This window comes from Ambystoma mexicanum, chromosome 7q (genome assembly GCF_040938575.1).
Source record: "Ambystoma mexicanum isolate Mex_15411 chromosome 7q, UKY_AmexF1_1, whole genome shotgun sequence".
NCBI lineage: Eukaryota > Metazoa > Chordata > Amphibia > Caudata > Ambystomatidae > Ambystoma > Ambystoma mexicanum.
Window position 1 is genome coordinate 1,008,603,054 of NC_090941.1, and position 18,770 is coordinate 1,008,621,823.

Consider the following 18,770-nt stretch of genomic DNA (forward strand, 5'->3'; position numbering starts at 1 on the left):
CTAAAATCCATGAATACGCTGTGCGCGGAAATCGATTTTAGCGCACACGGCTGGCGCAGACATTCGCACACGCACACTGTGCGCCAGCCACGTGCGCCACTTTTGTGCAAAATTCTATGAATTACCCTGTTAGTCTGTTCTTAAACACCTCAACTCAGCCTTTCATCCTTCTGAGGTCGATAAATGAGTACCAACACAGGTTGGGTGATATTGAATGTATATTTGTTCGATATAAAGCACTTAAGCGTAAGTGCTATATAAAAACACATCATTATCATTTGGCCTTGGACGTATGCATGCATTCACAGTAATTTGTTAATATGGGCCTATGCACACTGATGTTAACGATACATATGGTGATCCATTCTTGTATGGAATGTATGTCACATTATAGTTATATCGTAACCATATTTTTCGTGGTGCACTTAGGAATAATGCTATGTGATGCCACTTCCTGTTTTGTCAAGGGGTGAAAGGTTGTGTTCCATTGCTTCCCGTGATGTCATCAGAGGTCAAGGGTCATGTGATGTCACTGCCACTACCCTGGCATTTTGGTGAAATGACGCGCCTGAAGTTACTCTATCATACCCAAGTGGGGCAGATACAACATTGGTAGGGATGAGGCAGTTTCAAGAACAATAATAAAAAAAATAGGTAGTTAACACATATTAGTATCGTTTCGTCATAAACAGAACTTCCAAAACCAATCCCATTCACCGGAACACAGGCTTTACCAGCTGGTATAACCCTCTCGTACCTGCGCAGCTAGAGCAATGTGTGTCATCCACAGTAGCATTCTACCCCCTTCCCTTTGTCTCTTCTCTCGCTGCTGCCCCGGTAATGCCCCCACAGCTCGGGTTTATTGCTTAAGTGTTTGTCTGCATGATGGGCTCGAGATGTGGTCAGCCTTCACAGATTTTTCACTAAGGATTACCTTCACATTTGCACGCAGGACAAACTCTAGCAATTTGGCACTACCAAGTATGGGAGCAGTCATATCCCGGCCGTGTGTGGACTGTGTTAAGGATGAATGTGGTTGGAGAACAAAAAGGGTAGGAAGGGATGATGTCGATCTGTTGAAAAATTCCAGGATCTGTTGTAAGTCTGTCCCTCCTAAGTGTGAGAAAGTTGTCATGATCAGAATATGCCACTGTTCCTTCCTGGAAACCTGAACTTGGTGCATGGCTATGATAATGAATGATTTTGTTTTAAATATCTGATTGCTTTGTGCACATTGAACGTTGTCAAATAAATGTAAAAGAAAAGTTGTGATTCAGAATAACCTGTGTGAGTACTCGCCTCAAGAGATGCAACTCCCATGTAGTGAACATCCCAGGTTCCTCTGAGGCCAACAGAACGCCAAATCCTGTGTTTCACAAAAACTCACCAGCAACACGAACGTCATCTTCAACCCCAGTGTAATTGCAGCCAAACGGAATAGAGGAGACCAGCAATGCATTATTATGAAACAAATCATTGCATTACCTTTATTCAACTTTATGTCGGAAAGCAATACAAAAACAGTTAATCAACATAAATACAATCAAAGAATGTATACACAACATGACAAAAAACGGCCACTGGAATAATAAATATAAAGTCACAATAACAATGTAAAAACACAATATTTAATAAATGTTACCAACAAATGCAGATAATCTGTTCATTAAAAATGAGGTTCATAACGAGTTTGGTAGTGCTGGAGGTAATAACGTTTACCTCAATTTTTCCTACACCGGCAACAAACAAGTTTGCCGGCATTGCTGCGTGGTAAAACCAGTGATTTTAGGAGCTAAAGTGGAGGAGTTACCTACAGACCAAAGGGCCTTTTTATAAGTCGGCTGATCCAGTATTAAAGTGCCGATATGAACGTATACCGGCACTTTACCAGACCGGCTGACTAAAGGTTTGCTAAGAGCTGGAGGAAAGGCAGGCACCCTACCGGCAGAAATCCCTGTTTAAATGTAACAGAATTGTCGGTGCTGGTAATGAGAGCAAAGCCCCTCATGGGTCCTCATTACGAGTTTGCCGTTAACCCGCTGGTGCTACTGGCTGGTTCCGGCAGACTCACCTTACTGATTCTGCCGCCCGATATCCCGGTAATGCCGGGATATTATGGGCAGTGGACGAACAGTAAGTTCCTATTACTGTGGAGTCCATAAGACTCCATGGAAGTTGGAACACGGAAGCAAAAGCACCATTGCTAACGGTGCCGGTGCTTCAGTGATTTATCTGCCGGTAGGGACTTAAACTACCAGCAGGTCAGGCCTTTCGGTAGTTCACTGCCACTACCGGCAGACTTGTAGTTTGCCGGTCCAGAAAAGGTGCCGGTAATTTTGTTACCGGCACCTTAATTCCGGACCGGCAAACTCACAATAAGAGAATCCTATGGGCCTCCATGAATGGGGATTAACACTGTCCCTCTGGTACTCGTAATACAGCGGTAATGCTGCTGGACCGAGTGCCGGAAATGGTGATAACATTTGCTGGTATCCGGGAAGATTGACTGCAAGCATACCAGCAACCTTATAAGGAGACCCTTTACCACCCCCAATCACCGGTATTACAATTGAGTAATACAGGCAGAGGTAATACCAGCAGAAATCCCCATCTGAGTCCTATGGACTCCATTAAATGGATATTACCACTGGCAAAAAGACACTTGTAATCAGGTGGTATTACCGCCAGAGGTAATACCTTCAGTGGTAATACCACAAGACCAAGTGATCGTATCAGTGATTCCATTTGCCAGTATTCTGGCAGATTTACTACCAGAATACAGGCAAACTCATAATGAGCCTATGTTGACATCCAGTTAACATGGAGTATTCCGAAAGATACCTTCCTACAGAGCCAGGCATTCTATAAATATTTGGTTACTGCATAAATCATTGCATCATTATTAATCAGTTTACACATTCATGCCCTCATTACAACTCAGGCGGTGGACCATGGTGCTATTAGCACCATGGTCCATGCCGGATTCCGCCATGGTGGATGGTGGAATTACCGCCCCATTCCAAGGTGAGTGGGGCGGTAATTCCCCATTCACCATTTGCCCTTCCCCATTCCCATTTTTGCCCCATAGGGCATAATGGGGATGGGGAAGGCGCTAATTACGGCACCGTAAATTACGGTGCCGTAATCAGCACCAAGGTCGCTTAGCGCCTTGGACTTTAACGCCTGCAAAAAGCAGGCGTTAAAGTGTGAATCAGGCGTTAAGGGTTAACGGCGCCGACGGCGCCGTTAAACCCTTAACGCCTGACTTGTAATGAGGGCCATAGTCTCAACTTCCAAATAGTTCCCTTGATAAACATAGGTTCCTATAGGTGCTATATAATGAGCATATTAGCATAACATGAACTTTAGTTTCTTTTCATTTAGACAATAAGAACACAAGTCTATTAAATACGTGTTCCAAGAGTTAATACTATATGTACTATATGTAGTAGTAAAATACCACTTTAATTGCGTATACTTTGGTTTAATATATTCTAGGTAGGACTTGTAAATGGTTATTAATTTACAATCCCACTGTTTTAAAAGAAGGGTAGGATTTAAAGTGTCAATGCAAACATTCCTGTTATGCTGCTTTAACTAAGAATGTGATACATCTATAGAAAACAGATCAGACCACAGCACTGCATGACCGATATAATGCGATACATCTTTGATATGTTTACACCGAGGTAATGAGGCACCACCAACCTGACAGAATAAATTCCACAGAGAGTCTTTGCACTTAATTAAAGATGATGTACCCCAACTTTGCACCCAGGACAAAAGAGGTTTTATCATGAGGGATTGCCTGAAGTGTCATATTCTGGCATCGGGCAAGAGTCCCTTGTTGGCTTGATGTACTTCTCGCCCAAAGGGGCCTTGCCTCATTCTGACCGGCTCCCTGGTGGTCGTCCTCATCACTTATACTGGCTCCCATTGCAAAATTCGAATCTTGGTGTCCTTTGTTTATGCATTTTGAATTAGTGCCTTTCTGGCTCCCATTGCAAAATTCGAATCTAGCTGTGTCCTTTGTCTATGCATTTGAACTAGTCCAAACTAATGTTCATTAAGCCCAGCCGATTTTGTACCTACTCTGTGTATTTTAGCCAACTCTAATTCGCCCAACCTTAGGAATACTGTGCTAACTGATCATGTTTATTTATGCATTCTAACCTAGTCGACCTGTGTCTACTTTGTATTGTATTCTAGCCAAGCCGAATCTACCTTTTGGCGATTGTCCAGCCAAAAATTACACTTCTGTCCCAGCGCCCCTGGCGTTAGTCATCATTCTCTCTGCTAGCGCTACAGGAAAATGGTAACCTTAGCATTACTGTTATGCACCTTCATGCCTATCAGTTACCTACTAGCATCACTCTCAAATCTTAGCCCACCTATACCAACAAACCTTGTCACTATGAGCCAACCTCCACATAACAGGGCTTGCTCTACAGCACCCTTTGCCTCTCTACCATGCGACACTACTAAGAGAAATGTACGCCTCCGTGCTAGACTCCCTAAATTATACAAACCACTAAGAAGATTGCTTCCAAATATTAACCTTAAAACTAACCTTAAAATTAAATTGTCTCCGCCACTATCTACTCGGAACACAAATGTCCAGAACAAAAACCATAAGTGTAAGTCGCGTGCTAATAACGCTGACAAATCTACCCCAGTCAAGGTACCTACTGAGAGCCCCCCCCCCTTAAAGGGGTCCTTCTTAATGCAAGATCGCTTGTCGCACATGCCACTGACATTGTCGGCCTAATTACAGAGGGCAAGCTTGACTTTCTAGCCATTTCGGAAACATGGCTCCATAGTGCAGCAGGACCTGCTCTCATGTTAGTGATTCCCGATGGCTATACCATAGCCAGACAGGACCGCGACAGTACCCAAGGAGGTGGCATTGCCATTATCTCTAGAACATCTCCATGCCTATGACTAGCCCCTGACTATTCACCTAATATATAGACCACCTGGTCCACTTGGGACCTTTGAGGAGGACCTGCACAATTTACTCACCAATAACCTCAAACCATCCTCACAAATACTCTTACTAGGGGACCTCAACCTTGGCTTCATGGATCGAACCTATAAACACGCCACAGATATAGCCACAACAATTAAGGCACTAGGTCTGTCCCAAAAAGTTATTAAACCTACCCATCAAAAAGGAAGAATACTGGATTGGATAGCGGACTGCAATTGCACAGCCACCGTTTCCTCCATCCTTCCGCTCTCCTGGACAGACCATTCACTGGTGTCCTTCGACCTATCAACTACAAGACTTACCCCACAGGTGCTCCCAGCAGCACCATCCTGTCTAACCAGAAATAAAAAAAGTATAACAATAGAGAAAATTATCCCTGCTATCCTTCCCACCCTCGACTCTCTGCCAGAAAATCTTGACCCTAGTACCTTAGTTCAAGAATTTAACAATATCGTGCTCTCCACCATGGACAGAATTACCCCCCTCAAACTCAGGCCTAGTAAACCTATGGCCCACTTACATAAATGGTTTACGCCTCAATTTAAAGACCTTCGCACACTAAAGAGAAAAATTGAAACTAAATGGAGACTCTGCCCTTCGAGTGAGAATAAGACTAAATTATCCTCACTGTCCTCACTCTATAAGCAAGATGTCTGTCAAGCCAAAGGTAAATGGTACGATGAGCGTATTGCCAATTCTAATTCCAATATGAAAGAACTCTTATCCATACTCAAAGAACTTGAGTCCCCAATGTAGAACCTGACATTTGTACCAAGGACAAATCTTGGTGCTCAGACATCCAACAAGCACTAGCCACTAAAATTGTCACTCTGCAAAATAAAATTCAACAAAAAAAAGAAGTGCTGAACCTACAGCACTCATCGAATAGTCCGGTAACAAATGTCCCACTGCAGGCCCATAATAACACATTCAATTTCTCCAAAATGTCTACCCTGGAAGTTGAAAAACTATCCTGTCACTGAAGCCATCTAATTGCAAAGGTGACATCTGCCCAGCCCAACTAATAAAAGATGCTGCCAGAGATCTATCCCCGTTCATTACCAAACTGATCAATGCCTCTTTTGCCACAGGCACCATCCCTGCTAACCTCAAACAGTCCTGGGTGCTACCACTCTTCAAGAAACAAACCTTAGACCCGCTTATCCCCACCAACTTCCGACCCATCACCATGGTCTCATTCTTACTTAAAATTCTAGATAAAGCTGCATACATTCAAATCCAAAAACACCTTGAACAGTTTAAACTCTTTGGTAACAGACAATCTGGCTTCCGCCCGCTACACGGAACAGAAACACCCCTTATTGATTTAAAGACTCAAATTGACGAGCTGAGGGACAAAGGGAAGTCAGTACTTCTGCTCCTGCTTGATCTTTCCGCCGTGTTTGATCTGGTCGACCATAAAGTCCTCTGCCAACACCTTGACTCTGCTGGCCACTTCTCCTCGGAAGCTATTAAATGGATTAGATCCTTCCTTAGCGAGAGAACAATGAGAGTCTTCGCTCCCTCGTAGTGGCTGACCCTACCCCCATTCTCTGCGGGGTGCCTCAAGGATCCTGCGTCTCACCAACTCTCTACAACATCTTCACCAAACAGTTGTTTGATGATCTGGACAATATGGGTGTCACCTACACTAACTACGCAGATGACACCCAGATTCTCCTCCCGCTTTCTGGGGATCACAGCAAAGACACGGGGTTGGTGAACAAAGTATATCTTATCATCCAAGCATGGATGGCCACCCACAGCCTTTGCTTGAACGATGATAAGACTGAGTTGATAATTCTGGGTTCACAAGCCAATATCAAAAAACTAGGGCAGGAATTCTCCTCTTTCAACATTGATGGGAATACCATTAAAGTCTCTAAAGAGGTAAAAACCCTCGGCGTTTACTTAGACTCTACACTGTCTTTTGATAAACAGATCAAATCACTGACCTCCTCCACGTCCTACAAGTGCAAGCTTCTTAGAGCGGGAAAGCCATTCCTCTCTGACGCGAGCTGCTTGATCCTGGCCAGAGCCTTAATACTCTCCAGAATTGACTATTGCAATGCTCTCTACAATGGTGCTAATAAAACTACTATCCACAAGCTCCAAACCCTACAAAATAATGCCTTAAGAGCAGCCCTAGGCATAAATAAATGAACCCACATTTCCCCCCAGACGACACAATAAATGGTTATCCACAGATGACAAAATACAGCTGAAGTTGTTATCTCTGACTCACAAAGCTCTCAACAACAAGGCAACCACTTATCTGATTGCCAAGCTCCAGAGAATAATCACTCATAGACCTGCTAGAACGGGCAATGCTAACTGTCTGACCATACCCAAATACAAACTTACAACCATTGGTGGTAATAGCTTCCCTGTAAAGGCCACCAAATGCTGGAACTCATTGCCTCACGACTTGAGAGCTGCCCAACCCTACCTTCATTTCAGTAATTTTTTTATAAAACATGATTGCTACAGACCCTTAGCTGTGACCTGTAAGGCTATGCCTGCTACTAGGGCCTAAACTAGAGCCTTGAATGCTGCACCTAGGTGATGTGTATATGTGTGCACCCTGGCACACTGCTTGGCTCCTCTCTTGCATCAGTAAAGGGCTTCTCTTCTGTATATATGTGTACATTTTGACATTCTGTAAAATTCTGTATTTATGCTAATTTTGCAACTTGTGTTTGTAACTATGTAAGCCTTGCATTCTCATTCTGCTGCGCCCTCTTACCTACGGGTTTGGTGCGCATAACAAATAAATAAACAAACAAACAAACAAACGTATGGTTGCAAACTGCAGAGGCACCCTCTTTGTGAAAGAAGGCCACAATTCACATCTACTGGCACTCCTCTTGGACCTCCATCGCTGTCGTGTTCACTTTCTCCCCCTTCCAGGAGACCACGCCCTGATGCGAGGCACGTCAGCTCTCCTGGATGGCACTTCAGTGTAGCTGAAAAATTGTTGCTTGTAGACAAAATGGAATATGTAGTGTAAAAAGGAAAAAGTCTATCCCTCTTTTTTTCTTTTTTTTTGTTGAAAGGGCCCTTGTGGCCCTGCTTCTGATTAGTGGCCCTTATGGGTTCCAAAAATTGTCCACACGGCACACGAGCACGCCACGTGTGGAGCCGCTGCCGTTGGACTACAAAATGACAGTGATTGCCTTACCACGAGGGTTGATGCATCTGACAGGGGTTGGATTAGGTTGCCGGAGATTTAATTAGTATTGGAGCACCTTTCCCCTGCCCAGCTGCATCCTCGTCGCCAATGTTACAATCTGCGTTGCCCCGGTCTTCTGCATGTAGGCCTTGCCCCCCCCCGTGCCTGGAAGGAACAGTTGAACACAAATCTTCATGCAATGGGCTCCCGGGGCGCACTGGCACGTTATGGGACTGCCCCCTTTATTTCTTCCAACACGCGAAAGCAGAATGTTGCAGTCGCGCTACGTGACTACATCAAAAACTACACAGTCAGTACTTGCAAATAAGTTTCTAGATTGAATGGCAAAGATGAAGTACTCTTAGGTAAGCATAACAGGTTTTTCAGAAAAGCATTCTCAGTCACAGACAACATTTCACAGGCGGGATATCCTCAGAGTTTCAATCCATATAAGGCCACTTGCACAGCCTGGAATTCAAATTCTATTTTGTCAAGCGAATTTCCCCACCATCACAACTGATCAGATTTTGTACACAATTCAAGAAGTGTTGCTTTGTTGACTTACAATCCTCAGTATACCACCCTTTGTAGTGGATTAACAGCATCGCTTGTTTAAGTTCTCAAGGAAGAGGATTTACTAGAAAATTCCTCCTAAACCCCCAATATTTCTTTGTTGGCATTTAGTTGATCAGTGAACATTTTCTCCAAGATGGATAGGCTCTCAATAGATACAGAGCAATATTACCCCATCTCTAAAGATTCCCATTTAATAGATTGTCTGGCAGGCCTGGCAATTCCTATTGTGATATTATTCTGGTTGATAGTTGAGGGAAGGACTGGCTCCTCCCTAGCACCTAGTTAAAATACACTGTCAACCTGAGACTGGGAGATCTGATCCCCACTGTTTCCTCCCCAGGTTACTAGTTCCATATACTGTCCAATTCCCGCCTTAACTGAGACTGGGTGATCTGATCCCCACTGTTTCCTCCCCTGGTTTCTAGTTCCATATACCGTCCAATTCCCGCCTTACCTGAGACTGGGTGATCTGATCCCCACTGTTTCCTCTCCTGGTTACTAGTTCCATATACCGTCCAATTCCCGCCTTACCTTAGACTGGGTGATCTGATCCCCACTGTTTCCTCCCCTGGTTACTAGTTCCATATACCGTCCAATTCCCGCTTTACCTGAGACTGGGTGATCTGATCCCCACTGTTTCTTCCTCTGGTTAGTAGGTCCATACACCGTCCAATTCCAGCCTTACCTGAGACTGGGTGATCCGATCCCCACTGTTTCCTCCCCTGGTTACTAGTTCCATACACCGTCCAATTCCCGCCTTACCTGAGACTGGGTGTTCTGATCCCCACTGTTTCCTCCCCTGGTTAGTAGGTCCATACACCGTCCAATTCCTGCCTTACCTGAGACTGGGTGATCTGATCCCCACTGTTTCCTCCCCTGGTTACTAGTTCCATACACCGTCCAATTCCCGCCTTACCTGAGACTGGGTGATATGATCCCCCTTGTTTACTCCCCTGGTTACTAGTTTAATACACCGTCCAATTCCCACCTTACCTGAGACTGGGTGATCGGATCCCCACTGTTTCCTCCCCTGGTTACTACTTCCATATACCGTCCAATTCCCGCCTTACCTGAGACTGGGTGATCTGATCCCCACTGTTTCCTCCCCTGGTTACTAGTTCCATATACCGTCCACTTCCCGCCTAACCTGAGACTGGGTGATCTGATCCCCACTGTTTCCTCTCCTGGTTACCAGTTCCATATACCGTCCGATTCCCGCCTTACCTGAGACTGGGTGATCTGATCCCCACTGTTTCCTCCCCTGGTTACTAGTTCCATATACCGTCCAATTCCCGCCTTACCTGAGACTGGGTGATCTGATCCCCACTGTTTCCTCCCCTGGTTACTAGTTCCATATACCGTCCAATTCCCGCCTTACCTGAGACTGGGTGATCTGATCCCCACTGTTTCCTCCCCTGGTTACTAGTTCCATATACCGTCGATTCCCGCCTTACCTGAGACTGGGTGATCTGATCCCCACTGTTTCCTCCCCTGGTTAGTAGTTTCATATACCGTCCAATTCCCGCCTTACCTGAGACTGGGTGATCTGATCCCCACTGTTTCCTCCCCTGGTTACTAGTTCCATATACCGTCCAATTCCCGCCTTACCTGAGACTGGGTGATCTGATCCCCACTGTTTCGTCCCCTGGTTACTAGTTCCATATACTGTCCAATTCCCGCCTTACCTGAGACTGGGTGATCTGATCCCCACTGCTTCCTCCCCTGGTTAGTAGGTCCATACACCGTCCAATTCCCGCCTTACCTGAGACTGGAGGATCAGATCCCCACTGTTTTCTCTCCTGGGTACTAGTTCCACATACCGTCCAATTCCCGTTTTACCTGAGACTGGGTGATCTGATCCACACTGTTTCCTCCCCTGGTTACTAGTTCCATATACCGTCCAATTCCCGCCTTTCCTGAGACTGGGTGATCTGATCCCCACTGTTTCCTCCCCTGGTTACTAGTTCCATATACCGTCCAATTCCCGCCTTACCTGAGACTGGGTGATCTGATCCCCACTGTTTCCTCCCCTGGTTACTAGTTCCATACACCGTCCACTTCCCGCCTTACCTGAGACTGGGTGATCTGATCCCCACTGTTTCCTTCCCTGGTTAGTAGGTCCATACACCGTCCAATTCCCGCCTTACCTGAGACTGGGTGATCTGATCCCCAATGTTTCCTCCCCTGGTTAGTAGGTCCATATACCGTCCAATTCCCGCCTCACCTGAGACTGGGTGATCTGATCCCCACTGTTTCCTCCCCTGGTTACTAGTTCCAAATACCGTCCAATTCCCGCCTTACCTGAGACTGGGTGATCTGATCCCCACTGTTTCCTCCCCTGGTTACTAGTTCCATATACCGTCCACTTCCCGCCTTACCTGAGACTGGGAGATCTGATCCCCACTGTTTCCTCCGCTGGTTACTAGTTCCATATACCGTCCACTTCCCGCCTTACCTGAGACTGGGTGATCTGATCCCCACTGTTTCCTCTCCTGGTTACCAGTTCCATATACCGTCCAATTCCCGCCTTATCTGAGACTGGGTGATCTGATCCCCACTGTTTCCTCCCCTGGTTACAAGTTCCATATACCGTCCAATTCCCGCCTTACCTGAGACTGGGTGATCTGATCCCCACTGTTTCCTCCCCTGGTTACTAGTTCCATATACAGTCCAATTCCCGCCTTACCTGAGACTGGGTGATCTGATCCCCACTGTTTCCTCCCCTGGTTACTAGTTCCATATACCGTCCAATTCCCGCCTTACCTGAGACTGGGTGATCTGATCCCCACTGTTTCCTCCCCTGGTTACTAGTTTCATATACCGTCCAATTCCCGCCTTACCTGAGACTGGGTGATCTGATCCCCACTGTTTCCTCCCCTGGTTACTAGTTCAATATACTGTCCAATTCCCGCCTTACCTGAGACTGGGTGATCTGATCCCCACTGTTTCCCCCCCTGGTTACTAGTTCCATATACTGTCCAATTCCCGCCTTACATGAGACTGGGTGATCTGATCCCCACTGCTTCCTCCCCTGGTTAGTAGGTCCATACACCGTCCAATTCCCGCCTTACCTGAAACTGGAGGATCAGATCCCCACTGTTTTCTCTCCTCGGTACTAGTTCCACCTACCGTTTAATTCCCGTTTTACCTGAGACTGGGTGATCTGATCCCCACTGTTTCCTCCCCTGGTTACTAGTTCCATATACCGTCCAATTCCCGCCTTACCTGAGACTAGGTGATCTGATCCCCACTGTTTCCTCCCCTGGTTACTAGTTCCATATACCGTCCAATTCCCGCCTTATCTGAGACTGGGTGATCTGATCCCCACTGTTTCCTCCCCTGGTTACTAGTTCCATATACCGTCCAATTCCCGCCTTTCCTGAGACTGGGTGATCTGATCCCCACTGTTTCCTCCCCTGGTTACTAGTTCATATACCGTCCAATTCCCGCCTTACCTGAGACTGGGTGATCTGATCCCCACTGTTTCCTCACCTGGTTAGTAGGTCCATACACCGTCCAATTCCCGCCTTACCTGAGACTGGGTGATCTGATCCCCACTGTTTCCTCTCCTGGTTACTAGTTCCATACACTGTCCAATTCCCGCCTTACCTGAGACTGGGTGATCTGATCCCCACTGTTTACTCCCCTGGTTAGTAGGTCCATACACCGTCCAATTCCCGCCTTACCTGAGACTGGGTGATCTGATCCCCACTGTTTCCTCCCCTGGTTACTAGTTCCATATACCGTCCAATTCCCGCCTTACCTGAGACTGGGTGATCTGATCCCCACTGTTTCCTCCCCTGGTTACTAGTTCCATATACCGTCCAATTCCCGCCTTACTTGAGACTGGGTGATCTGATCCCCACTGTTTCCTCCCCTGGTTACTAGTTCCATATACCGTCCAATTCCCGCCTTACCTGAGACTGGGTGATCTGATCCCCACTGTTTCCTCCCCTGGTTACTAGTTCCATACACCGTTCAATTCCCGCCTTACCTGAGACTGGGTGATCTGATCCCCACTGTTTACTCCCCTGGTTACTAGTTCCATACACCGTCCAATTCCCGCCTTACCTGAAACTGGGTGATCTGATCCCCACTGTTTCCTCCCCTGGTTACTAGTTCCATATACCGTCCAATTCCCGCCTTACCTGAGACTGGGTGATCTGATCCCCACTGTTTCCTCCCCTGGTTACTAGTTCCATATACCGTCCAATTCCCGCCTTACCTGAGACTGGGTGATCTGATCCCCACTGTTTACTCCCCTGGTTACTAGTTCCATACACCGTCCAATTCCCGCCTTTCCTGAGACTGGGTGATCTGATCCCCACTGTTTACTCCCCTGGTTACTAGTTCCATACACCGTCCAATTCCCGCCTTACCTGAGACTGGGTGATCTGATCCCCACTGTTTCCTCCCCTGGTTACTAGTTCCATATACCGTCCACTTCCCGCCTTACCTGAGACTGGGTGATCTGATCCCCACTGTTTCCTCCCCTGGTTACTAGTTGCATACACCGTCCACTTCCCGCCTTACCTGAGACTGGGTGATCTGATCCCCACTGTTTCCTCCCCTGGTTACTAGTTCCATATACCGTCCGATTCCCGCCTTACCTGAGACTGGGTGATCTGATCCCATCTGTTTCCTCCCCTGGTTACTAGTTCATATACCGTCCAATTCCCGCCTTACCTGAGACTGGGTTATCTGATCCCCACTGTTTCCTGACCTGGTTAGTAGGTCGATACACCGTCCAATTCCCGCCTTACCTGAGACTGGGTGATCTGATCCCCACTGTTTACTCTCCTGGTTACTAGTTCCATACACCGTCCAAGTCCCGCCTTACCTGAGACTGGGTGATCTGATCCCCACTGTTTACTCCCCTGGTTACTAGTTCCATACACCGTCCACTTCCCGCCTTACCTGAGACTGGGTGATCTGATCCCCACTGTTTCCTTCCCTGCTTACTAGTTCCATATACCGTCCAATTCCCGCCTTACCTGAGACTGGGTGATCTGATCCCCACTGTTTACTCTCCTGGTTACTAGTTCCATACACCGTCCAATTCCCGCCTTACCTGAGACTGGGTGATCTGATCCCCACTGTTTACTCCCCTGGTTACTAGTTCCATACACCGTCCACTTCCCGCCTTACCTGAAACTGGAGGATCAGATCCCCACTGTTTTCTCTCCTGGGTACTAGTTCCACCTACCGTTTAATTCCCGTTTTACCTGAGACTGGGTGATCTGATCCCCACTGTTTCCTCCCCTGGTTACTAGTTCCATATACCGTCCAATTCCCGCCTTACCTGAGACTAGGTGATCTGATCCCCACTGTTTCCTCCCCTGGTTACTAGTTCCATATACCGTCCAATTCCCGCCTTATCTGAGACTGGGTGATCTGATCCCCACTGTTTCCTCCCCTGGTTACTAGTTCCATATACCGTCCAATTCCCGCCTTTCCTGAGACTGGGTGATCTGATCCCCACTGTTTCCTCCCCTGGTTACTAGTTCATAAAGCGTCCAATTCCCGCCTTACCTGAGACTGGGTGATCTGATCCCCACTGTTTCCTCACCTGGTTAGTAGGTCCATACACCGTCCAATTCCCGCCTTACCTGAGACTGGGTGATCTGATCCCCACTGTTTCCTCTCCTGGTTACTAGTTCCATACACTGTCCAATTCCCGCCTTACCTGAGACTGGGTGATCTGATCCCCACTGTTTAATCCCCTGGTTACTAGTTCCATACACCGTCCAATTCCCGCCTTACCTGAGACTGGGTGATCTGATCCCCACTGTTTCCTCCCCTGGTTACTAGTTCCATATACCGTCCAATTCCCGCCTTACCTGAGACTGGGTGATCTGATCCCCACTGTTTCCTCTCCTGGTTACTAGTTCCATATACCGTCCAATTCCCGCCTTACTTGAGACTGGGTGATCTGATCCCCACTGTTTCCTCCCCTGGTTACTAGTTCCATATACCGTCCAATTCCCGCCTTACCTGAGACTGGGTGATCTGATCCCCACTGTTTCCTCCCCTGGTTACTAGTTCCATACACCGTTCAATTCCCGCCTTACCTGAGACTGGGTGATCTGATCCCCACTGTTTACTCCCCTGGTTACTAGTTCCATACACCGTCCAATTCCCGCCTTACCTGAAACTGGGTGATCTGATCCCCACTGTTTCCTCCCCTGGTTACTAGTTCCATATACCGTCCAATTCCCGCCTTACCTGATACTGGGTGATCTGATCCCCACTGTTTCCTCCCCTGGTTACTAGTTTCGTATACCGTCCAATTCCCGCCTTACCTGAGACTGGGTGATCTGATCCCCACTGTTTACTCCCCTGGTTACTAGTTCCATACACCGTCCAATTCCCGCCTTACCTGAGACTGGGTGATCTGATCCCCACTGTTTACTCCCCTGGTTACTAGTTCCATACACTGTCCAATTCCCGCCTTACCTGAGACTGGGTCTGATCCCCACTGTTTCCTCCCCTGGTTACTAGTTCCATATACCGTCCACTTCCCGCCTTACCTGAGACTGGGTGATCTGATCCCCACTGTTTCCTCCCCTGGTTACTAGTTGCATACACCGTCCACTTCCCGCCTTACCTGAGACTGGGTGATCTGATCCCCACTGTTTCCTCCCCTGGTTACTAGTTCCATATAAAGTCCGATTCCTGCCTTACCTGAGACTGGGTGATCTAATCCCATCTGTTTCCTCCCCTGGTTACTAGTTCATATACCGTCCAATTCCCGCCTTACCTGAGACTGGGTTATCTGATCCCCACTGTTTCCTGACCTGGTTAGTAGGTCCATACACCGTCCAATTCCCGCCTTACCTGAGACTGGGTGATCTGATCCCCACTGTTTACTCTCCTGGTTACTAGTTCCATACACCGTCCAATTCCCGCCTTACCTGAGACTGGGTGATCTGATCCCCACTGTTTACTCCCCTGGTTACTAGTTCCATACACCGTCCACTTCCCGCCTTACCTGAGACTGGGTGATCTGATCCCCACTGTTTCCTTCCCTGCTTACTAGTTCCATATACCGTCCAATTCCCGCCTTACCTGAGACTGGGTGATCTGATCCCCACTGTTTACTCTCCTGGTTACTAGTTCCATACACCGTCCAATTCCCGCCTTACCTGAGACTGGGTGATCTGATCCCCACTGTTTACTCCCCTGGTTACTAGTTCCATACACCGTCCACTTCCCGCCTTACCTGAGACTGGGTGATCTGATCCCCACTGTTTCCTTCCCTGCTTACTAGTTCCATATACCGTCCACTTCCCGCCTTACCTGAGACTGGGTGACCTGATCCCCACTGTTTCCTTCCCTGCTTACTAGTTCCATATAACGTCCAATTCCCGCCTTACCTGAGACTGGGTGATCTGATCCCCACTGTTTCCTCACCTGGTTAGTAGGTCCATACACTGTCCAATTCCCGCTTTACCTGAGACTGGGTGATCTGATCCCCACTGTTTACTCTCCTGGTTACTAGTTCCATACACCGTCCAATTCCCGCCTTACCTGAGACTGGGTGATCTGATCCCCACTGTTTACTCCCCTGGTTACTAGTTCCATACACCGTCCACTTCCCGCCTTACCTGAGACTGGGTGATCTGATCCCCACTGTTTCCTTCCCTGCTTACTAGTTCCATATACCGTCCAATTCCCGCCTTTCCTGAGACTGGGTGATCTGATCCCCACTGTTTCCTCCCCTGGTTACTAGTTCATATACCGTCCAATTACCGCCTTACCTGAGACTGGGTGATCTGATCCCCACTGTTTCCTCCCCTGGTTACTAGTTCCATATACCGTCCAATTCCCGCCTTACCTGAGACTGGGTGATCTGATCCCCACTGTTTCCTTCCCTGGTTACTAGTTGCATACACCGTCCACTTCCCGCCTTACCTGAGACTGGGTGATCTGATCCCTACTGTTTACTCCCCTGGTTACTAGTTCCATATACCGTCCACTTCCCGCCTTACCAGAGACTGGTTGATCTGATCCCCACTGTTTCCTTCCCGTTACTAGTTCCATACACCGTCCAATTCTCGCCTTACATGAGACTGGTTGATCTGATCCCCACTGTTTCCTTCCCTAGTTACTAGTTCCATACACCGTCCAATTCCCGCCTTACCTGAGACTGGTTGATCTGATCCCCACTGTTTCCTTCCCTAGTTACTAGTTCCATACACCGTCCAATACCCGCCTTACCTGAGACTGGGTGATCTGATCCCCACTGTTTCCTCCCCTGGTTACTAGTTCCATATACCGTCCAATTCCCGCCTTACCTGAGACTGGGTGATCTGATCCCCACTGTTTCCTCCCCTGGTTACTAGTTCCATACACCGTCCACTTCCCGCCTTACCTGAGACTGGGTGATCTGATCCCCAATGTTTCCTCCCCTGGTTACTAGTTGCATATACCGTCCACTTCCCGCCTTACCTGAGACTGGTTGATCTGATCCCCACTGTTTCCTCCCCTGGTTACTAGTTCCATACACCGTCCAATTCCCACCTTACCTGAGACTGGGTGATCTGATCCCCACTGTTTGCTCCCCTGGTTACTAGTTCCATACACCGTCCAATTCCCGCCTTAACTGAGACTGGTTGATCTGATCCCCACTGTTTACTCCCCTGGTTACTAGTTGCATACACCGTCCACTTCCCGCCTTACCTGAGACTGGGTGATCTGATCCCCACTGTTTCCTCCCCTGATTACTAGTTCCATATACCGTCCACTTCCCGCCTTACCTGAGACTGGGTGATCTGATCCCCATTGTTTCCTTCCCTGCTTACTAGTTCCATATACCGTACAATTCCCGCCTTACCTGAGACTGGGAGATCTGATCCCCACTCTTTCCTTCCCTGCTTACTAGTTCCATATACCGTCCAATTCCCGCCTTACCTGAGACTGTGAGATCTGATACCCACTGTTTCCTTCCCTGCTTACTAGTTCCATATACCGTCCAATTCCCGCCTTAACTGAGACTGGTTGATCTGATCCCCACTGTTTCCTTCCCCTGGTTACTAGTTCCATATACCGTCCATTTCCCGCCTTACCTGAGACTGGTTGATCTGATCCCCACTGTTTCCTTCCCCTGGTTACTAGTTCCATATACCGTCCAATTCCCGCCTTACCTGAGACTGGGAGATCTGATCCCCACTGTTTCCTTCCCTGCTTACTAGTTCCATATACCGTCCACTTCCCGCCTTACCTGAGACTGGTTGATCTGATCCCCACTGTTTCCTTCCCCTGGTTACTAGTTCCATATACCGTCCAATTCCTGCCTTACCTGAGACTGGTTGATCTGATCCCCACTGTTTCCTTCCCCTGGTTACTAGTTCCATATACCGTCCAATTCCCGCCTTACCTGAGACTGGGAGATCTGATCCCCACTGTTTCCTTCCCTGCTTACTAGTTCCATACACCGTCCACTTCCCGCCTTACCTGAGACTGGGTGATCTGATCCCCACTGTTTCCTCCCCTGGTTACAAGTTCCATATACCGTCCACTTCCCGCGTTACCTGAGACTGGGTGATCTGATCCCTACTGTTTACTCCCCTGGTTACTAGTTGCATACACCGTCCACTTCCCGCGTTACCTGAGACTGGGTGATCTGATCCCTACTGTTTCCTTCCCTGCTTACTAGTTCCATATACCGTCCACTTCCCGCCTTACCTGAGACTGGTTGATCTGATCCCCACTGTTTCCTCCCCTGGTTACTAGTTCCATATACCGTCCACTTCCCGCCTTACCTGAGACTGGGTGATCTGATCCCCACTGTTTCCTTCCCTGGTTAGTAGGTCCATACACCGTCCAATTCCCGCCTTACCTGAGACTGGGTGATCTGATCCCCACTGTTTCCTTCCCTGCTTACTAGTTCCATACACCCAGTCCACTTCCCGCCTTACCTGAGACTGGGTGATCTGATCCCCACTGTTTCCTTCCCTCGTTACTAGTTCCATATACCGTCCAATTCCCGCCTTACCTGAGACTGGGTGATCTGATCCCCACTGTTTACTC